This window comes from Neovison vison, chromosome 13, assembly GCF_020171115.1.
Source record: "Neovison vison isolate M4711 chromosome 13, ASM_NN_V1, whole genome shotgun sequence".
NCBI classification, from domain to species: domain Eukaryota; kingdom Metazoa; phylum Chordata; class Mammalia; order Carnivora; family Mustelidae; genus Neogale; species Neogale vison.
The window spans coordinates 65,142,555-65,163,500 of record NC_058103.1 but is presented as its reverse complement, the minus strand read 5'-3'; the positions used below and the strand labels follow the sequence as shown (position 1 = coordinate 65,163,500).

Genomic DNA, 20,946 nt, shown 5'->3' with positions numbered 1-20,946 from the left:
CAGGTCATGATCTCAGGGTCTAGGATAGAGTCCCGCATCGAGTCCCGCATCGGGTTCTCTGCTCAGCAGGGAGCCTGCTTCCTCCTCTCTTCTCTCTGCCTGCCTCTCTGCCTACTTGTAATCTCTCTCTGTCAAATAAATAAATAAAATCTTTAAAAAAAATAAAATAAAAAAAAACCATACAATTGAACATCAATTTACTATTTTTAATAGCTTTGAAATCAGAACTAGCTTATTAGAAAGACAAGCCATTAGAAGAAATATATAAAGGCATATTTTATTTGTAAGGTAATTTAACTCAACAGCATATCCTTTTTCCCTAAAAAAAATTTTTTTTGAGGGGGAGAAGAACATAGTGTTTTTATTACTTTTCAAGAGCTGTGAAAGAAAAGGATTATAATAATAAACAAAGGGAGACATAGGTTTACCAATAATCTCTGTAGGCTGTTTCTTCTCCATTTTTGTCTCAGCAGTACCAGAAATGTTCATATGGTTTCACACTACTTTCTTTTAGTACAACATAAAATTGGATACCAATTTAAAAACTTCTCAATATTACTGATCTTTATCAGGTTTCTACATCAAAATATTGCATCATATTTTCGGAAAAAAGGGTAGGATGACCACAGGCAGGAGAAAAAAGCAAAACTCCACTTTTTATATATAAACATGCCATATTCCTTATTAAGGATGCCATTTTAACACAACGCTGTCAAACTTATGCCCTTCGTTTTACTTCAATATAGGGAGTACTGTAACCACAGTGTACCAGAGGCTTTCACCTTTAGCCGTCATTTCACAATACACAAGGCCGTGACTTGAGCAGTATGGTTTCTGCAGTAGTTAAAATCAAAATATTTAATACTAACATTCTGGCATTCCTGCAAGTAGGTCTGTCCTGAATGTTTGTGTCCTAACAGAGATGGGGTGTAAGGGTCTGCCCCTCCCAGAGGAACTTGCTTGTGGACCCTGAATGTAAGGGTGGGGCAGACTGCGTGGAGACATCCAATCAGTAAGCCGTATGTATATCCACTGGGAAGGTTGAAATTCAATTGGCCACCTGTGTAGGGGCGGGGCTCAACCACCCCCATAAAGGTTGCTCTGCCAGGCTGCCAAGGGGGGGGGCTCCTGCAGGAGAGCCGCGGGCTCCTGCAGGAGAGCCGCGGGCTCCTGCAGGAGGGCCGGGGGGCTGCTGCAGGAGAGCAGCGGCTGCTACAGGAGGGATGAAGTCGGCGGAGAGCGGTGAAGTCGGCGGAGAGCGGTGAAGTCGGCGGAGAGCGGTGAAGTGGAGCGGAGAGCGGTGAAGTCGGCGGAGAGCGGTGAAGTGGAGCGGAGAGCGGTGGAAGTCGCAGAAGAGCAGGGGAGTCAACGGTGTATAGAAGAGCTGTAACAGCTCTTGTAAGAGCTATAACCGCGTTTGGCGGTCCAGCTTCCAGCCTCCGGCGGCGGCCCCGAGCGCCCCCGCCTGCACCCTCCGGCGCCGGCCCCGAGCGCCGCCGCCTGCAGCCTCCGGCGGCGGCCCCGAGCGCCGCCGCCTGCAGCCTCCGGCGGCGGCCCCGAGCGCCATCGCCTGCAGCCTCCGGCGGCGGCCCCGAGCGCCGCCGCCTGCAGCCTCCGGCGCCGGCCCCGAGCGCCGCCGCCTGCAGCCTCCGGCGGCGGCCCCGAGCGCCGCCGCCTGCACCCTCCGGCGCCGGCCCCGAGCGCCGCCGCCTGCAGGGCCGCCGCCTGCAGCCTCCGGCGGCGGCCCCGAGCCATCGCCTGCAGCCTCTGGCGGCGGCCCCGAGCGCCGCCGCCTGCAGCTTCCAGCCTCCGGCGGCGAGCACCGCCGCCTGCAGCTTCCAGCCTCCGGCGGCGAGCACCGCCGCCTGCAGCTTCCAGCCTCCAGCCCCGAGCCATCGCCTGCACCCTCCGGCGGCGGCCCCGAGCGCCGCCGCCTGCACCCTCCGGCGGCGGCCCCGAGCGCCGCCGCCTGCAGGGCCGCCGCCTGCAGCCTCCGGCGGCGGCCCCGAGCCATCGCCTGCACCCTCCGGCGGCGGCCCCGAGCGCCGCCGCCTGCACCCTCCGGCGGCGGCCCGGGGCGCCTCCGCCTGCACCCTCCGGCGGCGGCCCCGAGCGCCGCCGCCTGCACCCTCCGGCGGCGGCCCCGAGCGCCGCCGCCTGCACCCTCCGGCGGCGGCCCCGAGCGCCGCCGCCTGCACCCTCCGGCGGCGGCCCCGAGCGCCGCCGCCTGCACCCTCCGGCGGCGGCCCCGAGCGCCGCCGCCTGCACCCTCCGGCGGCGGCCCCGAGCGCCGCCGCCTGCACCCTCCGGCGGCGGCCCCGAGCGCCGCCGCCTGCAGCCTCTGGCGGCGGCCCCGAGCGCCGCCGCCTGCAGCTTCCAGCCTCCGGCGGCGAGCACCGCCGCCTGCAGCTTCCAGCCTCCAGCCCCGAGCCATCGCCTGCAGCCTCCGGCGGCGGCCCCGAGCGCCGCCGCCTGCAGCCTCCGGCGCCGGCCCCGAGCGCCGCCGCCTGCAGCCTCCGGCGGCGGCCCCGAGCGCCGCCGCCTGCAGCCTCCAGCCTCCGGCGGCCCAGCAGTCCAGTCGTCTGCGGTCCAGTTGCCAGCGGTCCCTCGACGCCTGCGGTCCTGAGACATCTGCGGTCCAGTTGTCAGCGGTCCCTCGACGCCTGCGGTCCTGAGACATCTGCGGTCCAGTTGCCAGCGGTCCCTCAACGCCTGCGGTCCTGAGACATCTGCGGTCCAGTTGTCAGCGTTCCCTCGACGCCTGCGGTCCTGAGACATCTGCGGTCCAGTTGTCAGCGGTCCCTCGACGCCTGCGGTCCTGATGCCTACAGACCCTAGAGGCCAGCAGTTGGTCCTGACACCTGCAGCCCCTAGATGCCAGCAGTCTGGAGGCATAAGCAGCCCTGAGATGCCAACGGCCCCTAGACACCAGCAGCCTCCCTGCAAAATGCCTCGCCACCCCCGAACCACAAGTGGCCTTGTCCGCAGTGGTGGCTTCCTCCGGGTGGAAGCCTGGTCAGAGTAGCATCGTGGGGAGCAGAGTCTGTGTCATCTGGGTTGTCCTCCTTGTCATTGTTGCTTCTTCGTCATTGGGAGTGGCCTCATCCAGGAAATGGTCTTGTCCAGAACAGCCTCTTCTTGGGAGCGGCCTTGTCCGGGGAGAAACTTCATTGAGCAGTGGCCTTGTCTTGGGAGTGGCCTCTTCTTGGGAACGGCTCCAATCATGGAGCGGCCTCATCTGTGGAGCAGCAACGTCATCTAGAGCAGCCTCGTCCAGAGTGGCCTTCTTGGAAGTGACCTTGTTGGGTTCATCGTCACCGCCTTTTCGTAAGAGGTAGCTCTGACCGGTAGTTTGATTCCTGATGCTTGGCGCGAAATAAAGTTTTGCTTGACTTTCGCTTTGTATCAGTCTCGTTCCTTTGATCACGGACCCTAACATTTGGGGGCTCGTCCGGGATCAAACGACGAGAACTGAGCCAGCATCAGAATTTTTAGGGAAAGCCTCTGGAGGTATTGGGTTTCGAAGTATTGGGTTTCGAAGTATTGGGTTTCGAGGTATTGGGTTTTGAGGTATTGGGTTTCGAGGTATTGGGTTTCGAGGTATTGGGTTTCGAAGTATTGGGTTTCGAGGTATTGGGTTTCGAGGTATTGGGTTTCGAGGTATTGGGTTTCGAGGTATTGGGTTTCGAGGCATTGGGTTTCGAAGTATTGGGTTCCGAGGTATTGGGATCCTATCCGTCTGTCTGGTTGGAGCTCCAGGGTATAGCCCACCGGGGAGAAGCTGGACGCAGCCATGCTCCCCAGGGCTGGAGTGGATGCGGGGACGCCCCATCCCTCTGCTGATAGATCGACAGGGGGTTCTAGTCCCCCTGGGCGGTCGGGGGGTTCGAGTCCCCCTGCGTGGTCGGGGGTTCGAGTCCCCCTGGGCGGTCGGGGGGTTCGAGTCCCCCTGCGCCGTCGTGGGGGTTCAAGTCCCCCTGGGCGGTCGGGGGTTCGAGTCCCCTGCCTTCCCTTTGACAGTTGAGGGGTTCAAGTCCCCTTAGACGGTTGGGGATAAAGATAGCCCCCACCAGTGGCAAGCTCTGGGTAAATTAAAAGTGCATAGAAATCAATGCACTCCATAAATTTGGTCAGGAGGACAAAGAGAAAAATCCGATTAGGAAATCCATTGAGCTATACAAAAACAAAAACAACACACCAAAGCTTATGGAATGCCATTAAAACAGTACTTAAAGGGAAATTATAGCAGTAAGCACCTGTTTTAAAGGATGAAGTTAAACTTCTACCTCATACAATATACAAAATTTTAAAAGGATCAGAAACTATATTGTACTCTATAAGGCAACTGATATATGCTATAATATTGATGACCCTTGAAAACATTAGGCCAAATTTAAGAAGCCAGTGATAAAAGACTACATGTATGATCCTGTTTATATGTGAAATGTCCAGAAAACTCAGATCTATAGGAAAAGAAAGTAAATTAATAATTACTTAAGATAGGTTGCCAAGAGATGGGAGTGACCAATGTTTGAATGGGGTTTCATTTAGGATGGTGAAAATGTCCAGAACTTGATTGGACACAATTCATACTTTTAAAGTATACATTTCAATAAACCATTTAAAGGTTATAGGAACTCTAAAGGAACAACAAATAGAAAGGTAAATAACAAGATAATAGGGGAATATGAAAAAGCTCATGGAGCTCAGGAAAGGAAGTCCCCCCCCCCTTCCAGCAGCAGGCTCTGGACGAGGGCCACTGGGGTTGTGGTTATTTGTTTGTTTTTGTCTTTTTGTTGTCTATTGTGTTTTGTTATGGTTGAAGGAATGTGGCAAGCAGAGAGTAAGGGGACGCTAGCTTTCATCTCTCTGTTCCTCATAATAGATGTGGGGCTTCTCCCTCACTCATTTTGTGTGTTAAGGGCTATAACGAGCTACCTAGAGTTAGTCAAATGCCGGGTTAAGGTGTCCAATGCTGATGCTCATTAGAGCCGGGCATGGAAAATAAGTGCCTAGTGGGCCACTTTTGGTAAGCAGAACTGGTACTGTGGGATGAACCAACCTCGAGACAGAGACTTTAAGGAATATTCCCAAGCAGCTGCCGAAACTTCTTTTGTTTCGGGGAATTCCTTGCCTTCTCTGGCCCGACGTGGACTGCCTGGCCCCTCCCCCTTGCTGGCACGGAAAGCATGGCATCTGAAGTGGAATGGGCCCAGGTGGAACATGAGGTCTGTTGGCGAAGGGATGGCTGGGCTGATGGTTAACTGTCTGTTTCAAGGGGTTAATGAGTAATTGTTAAAGTGGCTTCCGAAGTCTCTGATAACCTGAAACTGTGAAGGGTTGCTTGAATGACAAATGGAGTTAAATTTGTTGGACATCTAGATCCTAACCAAATGGGATGAAATGCTAGGGCGCTGTTTGCTGGTACTGGGTTTGTACTTTTGAAATCTGCTGGTGAACACATTCTGTGCTTAACTGATTGATAAATTTGCCATCTAAAGAATTCTGTTGTAACAACTCACCATTGGTTTATATTTAGTCTTAAGTAGAGGTTAAGGTATTTCTAAGAGTACAAAATTCTGTTAAGTGTAATTAAGACTGATGGAAATGAGAAAAGCAACTCTGTATGTAAAAAGTAGGAGATATGTAAAAGAGAGATAAACAGCCCTAAGGCCACTGTCAGAGCTAAATCCATTCGTAAAAGAATGGAAGGGGAGACTGATCACCTCCCATTAGCCAGGGATACCAAAAGGGGAGGATGTCCAACCTGTTTGAATCTGGAAAATGCCTGACTGTGTGAATGTATCTCTATGGCTCCACCGCTTCCACTATGGAGTCTGAATGGACTGCACCCTAAATCTTGCAGGGCTTCATATGGCATAACGGTCATTACTCAATGGAGTAGCCCAGTCCAGGGTTTATACAGACAGACCTTAAATAAGAGGCTCCTAAGTTCCCACGAGGGACACGAGCAGGACAGCATACAGGGACAGCCCTGCTCTAATGGCAGAGCAGATCACAGCTGTTCTCTCTGGGCTCCTCCACCCAGAATCTGAGAGATGGAACAGGGGAAATTCTGTGCAATGAATTTGGACTCTGCTTAGCACCTCTGTGTTGGCTCTCAGCCCTAGAAAAACGAGAGCCTGAGGGTCCACTTTGAGTCTAGGAAGCCATCTTCCAAGAGGAAGAAAACTCTCTGAAGCTCCGTGAGCTGCTCGTCCCTCTTCTCTGATGTCTGGACTCGATGGGTCACACAAGGGCCTATGGGAGGAGCTCGGGAGTCAAGGCTTCAAATCTTGGCCATCGGAGGCTGCCAGGGACCTGACCCGATTGATACACATGCAGCTGCTGGCACGTTTCTGAATATGCTGGCTCTCTGCAGCCTCTGCATCTTTGAACAACATGTCCATCTGTCTGAAACATCATTCTGTTCCAAGCACTTAGAAACCCTCCACTACCTCCTCCTTTGTACAGAATGGGTATGACCACAAGGCATCAGTAGCCCAAGAAGGCCGGGGGCCAATGTAACTATGAACGAGAGAGATATGGTAGCTAACCAAGCCTGGACAAATTAAGGTAACAGTAGGGTATGAGAAAGTTCAGCTTCCTCCAGCAAGGGGAGGATGGTTCCATGTTATATAGGGTGTCACGTACACTCATCTGAGAATATCGGGTAAGAACCTTATGATTGTCTACGGCCATACCACCCTGAACGCGCCCGATCTCGTCTGATCTTGGAAGCTAAGAAGGGTCGGGCCTGGTTAGTACTTGGATGGAAGACTGCCAGGGAATACCGGTTGCTTTTGCTTTGCTCTCCAAGAGGGAATTTCTTGGGACGGTGGGCTACTGCAGGCTGTGGATGCTACCTTCACGGAGATGGCACAACCTCTCTACGAACTGGCTAAGGGAGGACTCACTATGGTAGAGTGTGGACAGCTGAGGCAGAAGGAGCATTTCGGGAATTACAAAGAGCCTTACTGTGTGCCCCAGCATTGGTCATCCCAGATGTTACCAAGCCCTTCCACTTGTATGTGAAGGCAGGGCTGACTAAAGAAGTTTTGACTCAGACTCTAGGGTATGGTGAAGGCCAGTGGTCTATCTTAGCAAGAAACTAGATCCAGTAGCAGCTGGGTTCCCCCTTTGCTTCTGCATAATTGCTGCCATGGCCCTCCTAGTCAAGGATGCATGCAAATTGACTCTGGGTCAAAATCTCATATTGACCACCACCCACGTTATCAAGGGCCTTCTCCGGACTCCACCAGACCGATGGATGACGAACGCCCGGGTAACGGGGTATCAGGCCCTTCTCCTCAATGAACCAAAAGTGGCCTTCCGACCCCCAGCAGTGCTAAATCCAGCCACACTGCTGCCAGAAGAGCTAGCTGACCACACGACTGTGGGGAGGTCTTAACCCAAGTCACAGGAATAAGGCCGGATCTCAGAGACACTCCCCTCCCGGATGCGGAAATGACTCTGTTCACAGAAGGGAGTAGTTACATGGTCAGTGGAAAAGAGGTATGCGGGGGCTGCAATGGTTTCTCCTGGGCAGAGACTCTGGATGTCAGCCCTGCCACATAGGATCTCGGTGGAAAAGCAAAGCTGATTGCATTCACCAAGGCACTACAGATGGCCGAGGCCACAGGCACTAACTGGAAACTACAGTGTGCCTACTGGCCCCAGAGCTCTGAGCAAGGAGAATGAACCAGACTCTCGAAAAGACCTTGACAAAGTTAATTCTGGAGGCTGGCGGTGGATAGAAAATCTCCTTCATTTTACTCTCAGGGCACGATGTAATAAACAAGGTGACCCCATTTAAAATAATGTTTGGGAGCTCTGTCCTAGGTTACAGGAGGTTGCCCTAGCAGAAATGACTGATCAGTCTATACCCCAGTCACTGCAGGCATTACAGTCTGTCTTAAAAAGAAGGGATCCAAACTGCCTATACTGGAACAGAGACGGTGGAACCACATCCTTACCAACCCAGGGACTTGGTTTGGATACGTCGCTATCAAGTGGGGAATTTGGAGCCTCGTTGGAAGGGACCATTTACTGTTATCCTAACCACCCCCACGGCAGTAAAAGTGGAAGGCATCAGGGCCTGGGTTCATGCGGGTCATGTCAAACGAGCTGAGAGTAAGGATGACCTCCAGAAATAGGAAATGCAGCCAAAAGACCCTGCTGACCATAGACTAAGACTAAAGAAACTGTGAGTGTATTGTTGCTATACTAAAGAAAATTGGGGCGATAAAATGTTAGTCTTATATGTTCAATATAAGGTAGAACCATCTGAAAAGTCAAGGATTTGACTAATCTCCAAAGAAAAGGGGGGAATGTAAGGGTCTGCCCCTCCCAGAGGAACTTGCTTGTGGACCCTGAATGTAAGGGTGGGGCAGACTGCGTGGAGACATCCAATCAGTAAGCCGTATGTATATCCACTGGGAAGGTTGAAATTCAATTGGCCACCTGTGTAGGGGCGGGGCTCAACCACCCCCATAAAGGTTGCTCTGCCAGGCTGCCAAGGGGGGGGGCTCCTGCAGGAGAGCCGCGGGCTCCTGCAGGAGAGCCGCGGGCTCCTGCAGGGGGGCCGGGGGGCTGCTGCAGGAGAGCAGCGGCTGCTACAGGAGGGATGAAGTCGGCGGAGAGCGGTGAAGTCGGCGGAGAGCGGTGAAGTCGGCGGAGAGCGGTGAAGTGGAGCGGAGAGCGGTGAAGTCGGCGGAGAGCGGTGAAGTGGAGCGGAGAGCGGTGGAAGTCGCAGAAGAGCAGGGGAGTCAACGGTGTATAGAAGAGCTGTAACAGCTCTTGTAAGAGCTATAACCGCGTTTGGCGGTCCAGCTTCCAGCCTCCGGCGGCGGCCCCGAGCGCCGCCGCCTGCACCCTCCGGCGCCGGCCCCGAGCGCCCCCGCCTGCAGCCTCCGGCGGCGGCCCCGAGCGCCGCCGCCTGCAGCCTCCGGCGGCGGCCCCGAGCGCCATCGCCTGCAGCCTCCGGCGGCGGCCCCGAGCGCCGCCGCCTGCAGCCTCCGGCGCCGGCCCCGAGCGCCGCCGCCTGCAGCCTCCGGCGGCGGCCCCGAGCGCCGCCGCCTGCACCCTCCGGCGCCGGCCCCGAGCGCCGCCGCCTGCAGGGCCGCCGCCTGCAGCCTCCGGCGGCGGCCCCGAGCCATCGCCTGCAGCCTCTGGCGGCGGCCCCGAGCGCCGCCGCCTGCAGCTTCCAGCCTCCGGCGGCGAGCACCGCCGCCTGCAGCTTCCAGCCTCCGGCGGCGAGCACCGCCGCCTGCAGCTTCCAGCCTCCAGCCCCGAGCCATCGCCTGCACCCTCCGGCGGCGGCCCCGAGCGCCGCCGCCTGCACCCTCCGGCGGCGGCCCCGAGCGCCGCCGCCTGCAGGGCCGCCGCCTGCAGCCTCCGGCGGCGGCCCCGAGCCATCGCCTGCACCCTCCGGCGGCGGCCCCGAGCGCCGCCGCCTGCACCCTCCGGCGGCGGCCCGGAGCGCCGCCGCCTGCACCCTCCGGCGGCGGCCCCGAGCGCCGCCGCCTGCACCCTCCGGCGGCGGCCCCGAGCGCCGCCGCCTGCACCCTCCGGCGGCGGCCCCGAGCGCCGCCGCCTGCACCCTCCGGCGGCGGCCCCGAGCGCCGCCGCCTGCACCCTCCGGCGGCGGCCCCGAGCGCCGCCGCCTGCACCCTCCGGCGGCGGCCCCGAGCGCCGCCGCCTGCACCCTCCGGCGGCGGCCCCGAGCGCCGCCGCCTGCAGCCTCTGGCGGCGGCCCCGAGCGCCGCCGCCTGCAGCTTCCAGCCTCCGGCGGCGAGCACCGCCGCCTGCAGCTTCCAGCCTCCAGCCCCGAGCCATCGCCTGCAGCCTCCGGCGGCGGCCCCGAGCGCCGCCGCCTGCAGCCTCCGGCGCCGGCCCCGAGCGCCGCCGCCTGCAGCCTCCGGCGGCGGCCCCGAGCGCCGCCGCCTGCAGCCTCCAGCCTCCGGCGGCCCAGCAGTCCCGTCGTCTGCGGTCCAGTTGCCAGCGGTCCCTCGACGCCTGCGGTCCTGAGACATCTGCGGTCCAGTTGTCAGCGGTCCCTCGACGCCTGCGGTCCTGAGACATCTGCGGTCCAGTTGCCAGCGGTCCCTCAACGCCTGCGGTCCTGAGACATCTGCGGTCCAGTTGTCAGCGTTCCCTCGACGCCTGCGGTCCTGAGACATCTGCGGTCCAGTTGTCAGCGGTCCCTCGACGCCTGCGGTCCTGATGCCTACAGACCCTAGAGGCCAGCAGTTGGTCCTGACACCTGCAGCCCCTAGATGCCAGCAGTCTGGAGGCATAAGCAGCCCTGAGATGCCAACGGCCCCTAGACACCAGCAGCCTCCCTGCAAAATGCCTCGCCACCCCCGAACCACAAGTGGCCTTGTCCGCAGTGGTGGCTTCCTCCGGGTGGAAGCCTGGTCAGAGTAGCATCGTGGGGAGCAGAGTCTGTGTCATCTGGGTTGTCCTCCTTGTCATTGTTGCTTCTTCGTCATTGGGAGTGGCCTCATCCAGGAAATGGTCTTGTCCAGAACAGCCTCTTCTTGGGAGCGGCCTTGTCCGGGGAGAAACTTCATTGAGCAGTGGCCTTGTCTTGGGAGTGGCCTCTTCTTGGGAACGGCTCCAATCATGGAGCGGCCTCATCTGTGGAGCAGCAACGTCATCTAGAGCAGCCTCGTCCAGAGTGGCCTTCTTGGAAGTGACCTTGTTGGGTTCATCGTCACCGCCTTTTCGTAAGAGGTAGCTCTGACCGGTAGTTTGATTCCTGATGCTTGGCGCGAAATAAAGTTTTGCTTGACTTTCGCTTTGTATCAGTCTCGTTCCTTTGATCACGGACCCTAACAGGGGTTAGGGTGCGGGAAAGTAAAACGAAGTACAAGAATGATTCTCTGATTCAACTCTCGTAGTGTAATTCCTCGAATCTACCTTTCAGGTCAAACAGGAGTGCTTAACCGCGTTCTTCAGTGTTGCAGTGGGTTGGAGGCCTGTTCCAAGATGACTTAAAGGAAAACACCTGTGAAGGGCGTGGCCACGCATCCGGGCTCCTCTGCACGCCTTTCCCTGTTCCCTGTGGCGCCTGCGCAGAATGGACTCTGGCCGGAGACACGTGCAGGTGCTCCCTGAGCCCGGGGAGCCTGAAGTGTGGTGTTCGGTGTTCCGAAGGGAGTGGTCAGATTGTTGGCAGGCATCTCCCGGAGGGCTGAGCTTATTTCAACAAAGTCTTCTGGGACTGGCATAAGGCCACTCTGTCACGGGTGAAATATCGGTGACGTTACCTACATACTTTGCTGGGAAGATCCGTGTTCGACCTCGCGCCCAGGTGGCTCAGTAAGTCAGCCGATTAACAAGCCCTCGGAGAAACCTCAGTCGCGCCAGTCCGTGCCCTCTTCGCACCACGGCGGCCTCACGGCCCCCTTGTCCCTCACTCGCCCGGCCCTCGAGGTGCTCCCGGTGCTACCCACTCCCGGCATGCTCCGCGGGCCTCGCGCGACGGCCACAGGACCCACAGTCCCAGGCCTAGGTCCCGCGAACAGCCTCTTACCCAAGGTGCTCCGGGCGCGGCTCTCATTTGCATGTCCCACCCGGCAGGAAAACGCGGCAGGTCAGTCGTGGCCTAGCCCGCGTGGCATCACGTTCGCGAGCCTCATGAGTAGCACCGTGACACCGCAGTTCCCCAAACATTGCGTGGTTCCCGGAGAGGCCCACACTTTGGTCACCCTAACTGAAAGAGATAAAAACTTTCGAACCTTATATAGGTAGTGGGCGAAAAACGTAGCGTGCTCGCTTCGGCAGCACATATACTAAAATTGGAACGATACAGAGAAGATTAGCATGGCCCCTGCGCAAGGATGACACGCAAATTCGTGAAGCGTTCCATATTTTATGCGGTTTCCCCGTGAACTGCCGCTCTGCGCTTTAAGCATTAAAAATTGGTTTTGGGAGGGTTCTGGAGGGCTGTTATGACTTCAATTAAGCTATTCACGATAGTAGCCACTAGGACCGCAGACCTGCGAGGTTCTCCTGGGCTTCCAAGATATCCTCTGTAGTTGGAGATGAGACTTGATCTTGACTGGCCCCTGGCATCTTCGTGGCCTCCCGGCAGGTTACTATTATTAAGTTACCTAGGCAATCCTGGTATCTGAATCCGGACGCTTGTTCTCATTGGTTGAAATCTGTTTTGGGATTGGGCAATTAACTTTCTTTAGTCAAATTTTCCGTCACAGAATCCTTCTGATTTAGGCAAACCAGCATTTCCGAGTGCTCCTTAGATGCCAGGTGAAAACAGGCATACAAAAGTGTTCTCGGCAAGACTCGTGAAAGCAGGTGGGCTTGCCACGTGTATCCAGTGGACTGAGCGCTGGAGCTCTAGGAGCTACAGGCCGCCGCCGACACTGATTTCAGCCGGTATAACCGCTACTCCCTGGTAAAAGTCCCTGCTTTAACGCAGTTCGCAGTGACACAGAGCGTTTACACTCAGGTCCAAAACGACCGAGGATTGTCACATGGTAGGCGCAAGAAATGTGCACTGATGTTGCTAACTTCCTTTAGTAAGGATTCATTAATTTAGCAATTTAATAATTTAGAAGTGATTTTCTTTTTTAAAAGATTCATGGACCATTTCCTGTGCTAGCGTTCTACTACCCAACAGAGGCAATATTCTTGGCGCCTCTAGAGTTGTGGTGTTGAGGGAGAGAAGAACAAAAATTGCGTCGGTTTCAGAATTATTAAACTCTAAAGAATCACAAGTTGACATTTTCCTCATTTCCGAAATAGGTAGAAATGACACATAAATTTCCAGGTGCAACCCAACTTCGTTCACAAGCCACATTGTGCTCCACGGAAACATTTTTCTACTAAGATAACACAATTTTACTATTTTTTTTCACTTTGACCGACACCGTTTCCTCCACGAAGTTACTCCGCGAAGAGCGGCAGTTCACGGGGAAACCGCATAAAATATGGAACGCTTCACGAATTTGCGTGTCATCCTTGCGCAGGGGCCATGCTAATCTTCTCTGTATCGTTCCAATTTTAGTATATGTGCTGCCGAAGCGAGCACGCTACGTTTTTCGCCCACTACCTATATAAGGTTCGAAAGTTTTTATCTCTTTCAGTTAGGGTGACCAAAGTGTGGGCCTCTCCGGGAACCACGCAATGTTTGGGGAACTGCGGTGTCACGGTGCTACTCATGAGGCTCGCGAACGTGATGCCACGCGGGCTAGGCCACGACTGACCTGCCGCGTTTTCCTGCCGGGTGGGACATGCAAATGAGCGCTGCGCCCGGAGCACCTTGGGTAAGAGGCTGTTCGCGGGACCCAGGCCTGGGACTGTGGGTCCTGTGGCAGTAGCGTGGAGTATGCCAGGAGCTGCGAGCTCGGCGGAAGCGTCAATTCTCGGGGCACCTCGAGGGCCGGACGACCGAGTGACGAGGAGGTCGTGAGGCGCCGTGGTGCGAAGAGGGCACAGACTAGCGGTGCCGCGCTTTTAGAGCACGTTTTCCATTTAAACTATCCCGAGGAGTACTTAAGGTGGGGGTGGGGGGAGTAATTACCCGCCATTTTCACACCTTGAAAAGGTAATTCCTTAATATCACCTAATACTCACTTTCCGTTCAAATTTCTAATTGTTTCGAAGATACATTTTATTGTTGGTTTGTCATATGTACCCACAGGAGACCCCGTCCCACAGTGTATTTGGGCGCTCTACCGCTCGCTCGCTCTTATCCTCTTAATAACTCCCATTTCTCCTCATGCCGTGGGCTCATTGGCGGAACGGGATATTTACCCCGTGGACCGTAACAGTTCTTGTCTTTGGCTCATTTCTTACGATGATGTTGAACTCGTCTCTCTTTCCTCCATGTTTCTTGAAAATTTAAGTAGCTGTGAAGGCCTAGTTAGATCCGGGTTCCATATTTTTGGCATGCGGACTTTATTGGTAGGTTGTGTTAACTTCCTATTGCCTCGGCTTAAGGCGTGTCATATCTGGCTGAACCAGTGGGTTCAGGGGAGGTCATCCGCCCGACCTTCTATTACAGCGTCCCAGAAATCTTTCAGTGGATGTGACGAACATTGTCTAGGCAGAGGGTCTGGCGGCTCGTTTGTGCGTTTTTCATCCTTGGCTCCTAGGCTGTAAGGACCTAAACCCGGGGCCCCCGGTGTCCCAGGGTCTCCCTGGTATTCCTTCTTTCCAAGGAAGAAAATTGAGAGAATAAGACCGGGAAAAGGAATGACTGTAGAGGTGGATGGTTTTTGAGTCTTCGGATCATCCTAGCCTTGGCATAATTTAAAGTGCGCTAACAAATTGCTTTTTGGCCAGACTGAAGTTGTGTTTTTGTTTCCTGACTGCTGAAAGGTTCTTGCAGAGCCATTTAATGCTCGTCCTGAGTGGTGGGTCCTGAGTGCTGGGTCTCTAGGTTCCACCTTCCTCACAGTGTGCTCTCCTTCAGCTACACATTCTTGTGTAGAATCAGTTGTGTAAGAAAAATAGCTCCACCCAGCCTAGTCCCTGTTTGAAGGTAGACTGATGTGTGTGTGTGTGTGTGTGTGTTTCTTTTCCTGGATATTTTCTGGATGTTGCTTTCTGTCAGGCCCTCCTTTTATTGAAAGCCTCATTTAGTAGGACACTGTGTTAGAGACATTCACATTTAACGTCTTAGATTTACTTACTCTGTTCTTGTTTTTGGTACCCTTGTCCTTTCCCCCAAACTCTTGTGTTCCCCTACAGCCTTGTTACTCCTGTTTCTTCTTCCCCTGTACCTCCTCCCATCTACATGGCATACCTCACTAACTGAACACAGTTATCCAGATCACCTATGCATTTATAATTACTCTCATGTCTTCACAGGACAAATTAACAACATTAATACTACTGGCTGCTTCTTTTTTGTTTTTTTTTTTTTTTTTTAGATTTTATTTATTTATTTGGCAGACAGAGGTCACAAGTAGGCAGAGAGGCAGGCAGAGAGAGAGAGAGAGAGGAGGAAGCAGGCTCCCTGCTGAGCAGAGAGCCTGATGTGGGGCTCGATTCTACAATCCTGGGATTAAGACCTGAGCTGAGGCAGAGGCTTTAACCCAAGGAGTCACCCAGGCGCCCCAGTACTACTGGCTTCTACTAAGCTAAAAAATCTTAAAAACCCTGAATTTAAATTTTGACAGAATCAATTCTTTCTCTTATCACTGGTTAGGCATATGTAAATACCCAACCCCTTTCTTAGGGGGGGGACAGTGTTCTTCATCATATCTTTGGAATTCTTACAGAAAAATTAAAAGGGAGGTGGTTTTTTATTTGGATAATCTTTTATTTAGCTAATCTTTTGTGTCTTGAGTTAAGGTTTGACTCTTAAGAAGAAAAACTCTCAGTAGGCATGGTTAACAAGTTGACTTTAGAAGAGATTGATTTAAAAGTTTTTACTTTATGAAAACTAATTAAAGTATCACCACGGGTGACACAGTTGGTTAAGCCTCCGACTCTTGGTTTTAGCTCAGGTCCTGGTATCAGGATCCCGAGAGTCAGCCCTGTGTTGGGCTCTGTACTCAGTGGAGAGTCTGCTTGAGATTCTCCCTCTCCCTGTCCCCCTCCTGTTCATGCTCTTGCTCTATCTAAAATAAATAAATCTTAAAAAAAAAAAAAAATCAGGGTCTCCTTTTTGGAGAGATGCATTAGACTATAATAAAATATTTACTTATTTGCTGAGAAAAATTTTTCTCAGCTCATTGAATTTTTTAATAAGACAAATGAGTTTTATTTTTATATTCTGGAACATTTGGACTTTATTACCAAAAATGCTGTCATAATAATTCCAACTATTTACATTAGTAGTGGAATAAAACTATCTATCCTTTAGTGGTATATAACACTATAGTTACCTTAGAATCAATGGCATTTTAGATTCAAAGAGATGTAGTATCTCATTTTTCAGAGAAGGAAACTGAGGCTGAGATAAGTGTGTTGTGATTTCTCTGGGCAATACTGTCAGTGGCTTTGTCAACTTCTGAGGCCAAACCCATTGCCCTTTCCACTGTATCACTCGTAGTAGTAGTATTAGGTTACAAAGAATAAAGATTTTAAACCTGTTATTTTTACAAGCACATTTTTGAATTCTCATTTGACTGCAACAGTAGTACACACTGGTAAGTGGAAAGTCTACCTGTTCTTTTTCTTCACAGAAAGAGAACGTTCAGTGATATGACACAATTGAAACAGGCAAAAACCACAAGTCAATTTCTCTTCAGGAATTTTGCTCTGATCAAAAAGAAGAAATCCAATCAAAATCTTCAGTCTCTTGAGTAGGGAACAGATGAATTACTGAGAACCACGGCATCAATGACATGTTTTATTTGGTGAACTCCAGCTGGGGAACAGAAGATATCAACTTAGGCTGCAGGTTGTAATCACCACAAGAACTTACTAAATACCAGGGCCAGAGCCCTCCCCTGAAGGGTCTGATTTAATTGTCCTCTGTTTCTCTTGTCCTTCTCTACTGTAGCTCTTGTCCTTCTCTACTGGAGCTCTTGGCTTTCACAGATCTGCTTGAGGCTCATCAGTACCATTCTTTCTTGCTCTGGTCTCCTTTCTTTTCCACTGGACACACTGTACACCAGGTGAAGCTTGTGTCAGTTCCCCACTGGGCCCCTTCCTTACTATATACCTTGTTATATTATACTATATACTATATACTGTATACTATATACTGTACTATATTCTATTCCTTTCCTTTTACGGCTCTTCCTCCTTCCCTCATGTTGCACTCATTGTGTGCCAGGTACTTCTCAGTACTTCTCCTAAATGTCTCACCTAGAAAGAATGCCAAGGACCTTTCAAAACTCACCAGTCCTGGGTTTTATTTCTTCAGGGGTCTGCTAGTGAACCCTAAAGTAAAATATACTAGAGCCCTGTTTCCCAAACTTGCCTAGTGATAGATTACTAGATCTAACTTCATACAGTGTCCAGAGGATCAGCCTGTGCCAGGCATTAAAAGGATGATCCATCGTATCTCCCAGATGACTTATCTGTGTTTTACATGCTTCTTTAAATGAAATGAGAAAGTCACTGTGGTAAGGCTAATGTGAGATATTTTTATGCATGCACTTCACAGCAACCAGTTCCTTTAATTTGTAGTAGAGAACCTCATGTTCTTTTTCACTGAAGGGAGGGGGGGTGGAGACCGAAAGAGACTACCAGAGATGAGTTTCCTTAATTTCTTGTGCTTACTACAAATTTACTTAAGTACACATGCTTTTCTATTTCCTGTCTTCTGGTTTCAGGGGAGAGGTATCTTTGTATTGGAAAAACTTGTGCCCAGGTGGACAACTCCATTGTCTAGATTCCAGAGAATACCCTTCAGGGTTTTCTGATTCCAATTTTGTGGAAACTCTGTAAATTGTAGATAACTGATGGCAGTGCAAAATAATTCTTGTTTATAGATATGTGTAATTTGTCCTGATCGGTAAAGCTCAGTTGCCTTCTTTCTATCACTATGGAAGAAGTTAGTTTTGCTACCATTTACACATTCGTTTCAACATTCCTTTACTTCATATAGATTTGTGATTTTTAATTTTCTCCTTGGAGGTGTTTACAACATATACTTTCACTGATTAATATAGTCAATAAACCTTTAATCCATCTTCATTTTATATCTGTATGAAAGGCATGATTTTTACCTTCATTTAAAAAATATCGTTGGGACACATGGGTGGGTTAAGCCTCTGTGTTTGGCTCAGGTCATGATCTCAGGGTCCTCGGATCGAGCCCCGCTTTGGGGCTCTCTGCTCAGCAGGGAGCCTGCTTCCCTCTCTCTCTCTCTCTCTCTCTCTCTGCCTGCATCTCTGCCTACTTGTGATCTCTCTCTGTCAAATAAATAAATAAAATCTTTGAAAAGAAAAAAAATATATTGTCTTTTCCTCCCTGCTCTAATTTCTGGATGCAATTCTGTGCATCGAGAACCAGCCTCTAAATACTGTAGGCTTGTAACATATGCATGCAAGAACCTTGCCAAGTATGGGCACTCTCTTTGTTTTAACGTTAAACTCTTCATAAGGACTGAAAAAGGGGCTTCTGGCAAGCTCTTCACCACACCATGGTGAGGGGGGTCTGGAGTGTCATCTTAATCACGCTTCCTAGGTTCCTCTTTGAATTCTGTCATTTTCAGTATTCTTGTGTCTGAATAGGCCAAGTGGTTCAATTGGCCGGTCTTACACACAGTTACAAAGATAAGCTGTAATACATTTCAAATCATTAAAACTCAAATGTAGAACATTCCTTTAAATGGCAGGATTAGAAAACCTGCCATCCACATTATGCAGTTTGGGAAGATGTCTATAGTAGATCGTGCTGTGAAATTCGGTCTTGTGAGATATTGCTATTTGTTATTTTGATGTATTTTAAATAAGTGTATGTGAGATATATATATATATATAGTTTTTTTTTTTTAATTGTCTTTTAATAGTTTGTATGTCTTCTACTGAGATGCCCAATGCATTCCCCTAACAAAACCAGGTATACTTTTCACCATTAAGTACAGCTTGTGGGCTACTTAAAAACTGAGCTACATCTGTTTTGAGGCTCTCAAAATGACAGTAGAACTTTGCCAAGTCTCTCTTTTTTCCAATTTTAATATTGTTCTCTATTAATATTTGGGTTTGTCTTTGCTTTGCTTATAGCAGTAAGTCATGGCCCATTGTTGGTAGCAGTGATTGGGAATTTAGTGTTACAGTCTGACTGTTTGGTGCGCTGTCTGTGTGGATAAAGGATTTGTTGAGATCTAGTCTCTGTTCATGAGAGACAACAGAGAAACTAGTTTGCTGGTTTTGTTTTCCTATTCATCTCTTTGGGCTCAAATCAGTTAAGAATGTGTTCCACCAGGAAGGAAAAAGAGCTCTCTGATAATCTGAACAAGTAAATTTTTTTTGTGATTCTGTGTTTACTTTTGACTGATAACTGGAATTTTGGAATTAAAGCTGTAAACCCTCTCTTTGTGAATGACATATCTGTAATTCAGAAAGGTCTTTCCCTGATTGTATGGATGTGTAATGTTTTCCTAAATCTAGGTGGAATTAATAAATTAGATTATAAAATCTCCTAAATTAAAGGAGCCCTGTTCTGATTGGCTTAGCAGATAAGTGCTTATGTAATTATATTTCTATAATTCTCAGGAAATAAGGAAATGGAACTTAAAAAGTGCTAAATCTAAAAACTATTTGAAAAGAAACCAGCTCAGAAACACTTTAAGAGGGCGCCTGGGTGGCTCAGTGGGTTGGGCCGCTGCCTTCGGCTCAGGTCATGATCTCAGGGTCCTGGGATCCAGTCCCACATCGGGCTCCCTGCTGAGCAGAGAGCCTGCTTCCCTCTCTCTCTTTCTCTCTGCCTGCCTCTCCGTCTACTTGTGATCTCTCTCTGTCAAATAAATAAATAAAATCTTAAAAAAAAAACAACACTTTAAAACAATTTGTTTGCATAATTTAGGTAAACCTTTGGCAAACTAGTTTAATAATTTGATTTAATAAAAACTATGTTTTTTGGTGAATTATCAGTATTATATGTAATACAAGTATACATTTCTATTATACTTGAGTATGTTTTTCTAAACATATACAGGTTTACTGATCAAATAAGATAGCATTACTTTTACCTAATGCTTGCTTATGAAAAATGTACATTTCTGTTTGACCAAATTGATCCTTATTCTCATGAACTTTATTTCATTAGTTTTAATGTTTTGTAGTGTGTCAACCTGAAGATAGATTTCTATGATCTAAGTAACTTAAAATCTTGGATTACTACGAAATTGGTTAATGGAAAAATCACTGAATACCTATATCATTTCTAAATAAGACTTAATACTAAGGTATTAATTATTAAGCATAATTTTAAATTTATTTATCTTTGGGGTGCCTGAGTGGCTCAGTGCTTAAGTGTCTGCCTTTGGCTCGGATCATGATCCCAGAGCCCCAGAATCCCAGAATCAAGGCCCATATGGGCTCCTTCCTCAGTGGGGAGCTGTTACTCCCTCTGACCCTCCCCACTCTCATGCTTTCTCTCCTTTTTCTCTCAAATAAATAATACAATCTTTTAAAAAGTTTTATATACCTTTGCTTCTTATTTCTATATACTATAGAAAGATGATGTCTTTGGGTCATATTCATGAACATGTTTATTTTTGCCACATTGAGAAGTTGTGTAGGGGATATTAGCAATTGTAGAAAGTAGTATTACAGGAATTCATGAACTCTGGTAGTCTGATAAAATACTGGGGTGTGACAATTCACATTATTTACCACACTCTCAGTTTTCTCTGCAAAAAGGAACTACTTTGGTTGAAAGTTAAAATTATTACAAATGGTGGAGACTACACTGAGAAGGAACTGTTTCAGAGAAATGTAACTGTGTATGTGCTTGTATTTTTCCAAGAAAAATACTAGTTTTGTCCTAAAGGAGCTATATAAAGTGCTTATATTATTACCTTATTTTTCTTTTAATCTCTCTGGTCTCTGTAATGAAATCTCTTTCATTCCTGATGTTGATATTTGTGTTTCCTGTCTTATTTTCTTGATCTGTCTGGTTAAAATGTTATCGATTTTATTGTTATTTTACAAAAAAACACATTTTTTTTGTTTCATTTTTTCCCTATTACTTGTTCATTTCCATGTCATTGATTTTTGCTCCTTATTATTTCCTTCCTTCTGTTTACTTTAGGTTTAATTTGCTCTTCTTTCCCTAGTTTCTTTTAGTGGAAACTTTTATTATTAACTTTAGACTTTTCTTCTTTTCCAATAGAAACTTTTAAAGCCATAAGTTTGTCTCTAGGCAATTTTAGCTGCTTTAGCTGTGTCTCAGAAATTTTAATGTGCTATTTAATATAAACACATATTTTCAAATGTAGTTTAGAGTATTTACTTTCCCTTTCACTTTTTGTCACATGAATTATTTAGATGTTTATTTTTAGTTTCCAAA

The 20,946-nt window shown here is 49.9% G+C and overlaps 1 protein-coding gene, 2 non-coding genes and 1 pseudogene across 3 annotated transcripts in view; 3 read left to right on the top strand and 1 right to left on the bottom strand.

The window, feature by feature from the left end:
- The first annotated feature begins 6,690 nt into the window (after positions 1-6,690).
- LOC122895059 lies at positions 6,691-6,809 on the top strand (annotated as a pseudogene).
- Positions 6,810-11,774: 4,965 nt separating this feature from the next.
- On the top strand, positions 11,775-11,881 carry LOC122894862. Its single transcript, XR_006381868.1, has one exon. It is a non-coding gene; the product is annotated as a U6 spliceosomal RNA (small nuclear RNA).
- A 1,069-nt stretch (positions 11,882-12,950) lies between these two features.
- On the bottom strand, positions 12,951-13,057 carry LOC122894861. Its single transcript, XR_006381867.1, has one exon. It is a non-coding gene; the product is annotated as a U6 spliceosomal RNA (small nuclear RNA).
- Positions 13,058-13,544: 487 nt separating this feature from the next.
- Positions 13,545-20,946, top strand: part of AKAP6 (A-kinase anchoring protein 6) — a 552,477-nt gene continuing 545,075 nt past the window's right edge. The window contains exon 1 of the mRNA XM_044232056.1: positions 13,545-13,573. The gene's annotated coding sequence lies outside the window, so the exon portion shown is untranslated. The remainder of the gene's footprint in view (positions 13,574-20,946) is intronic.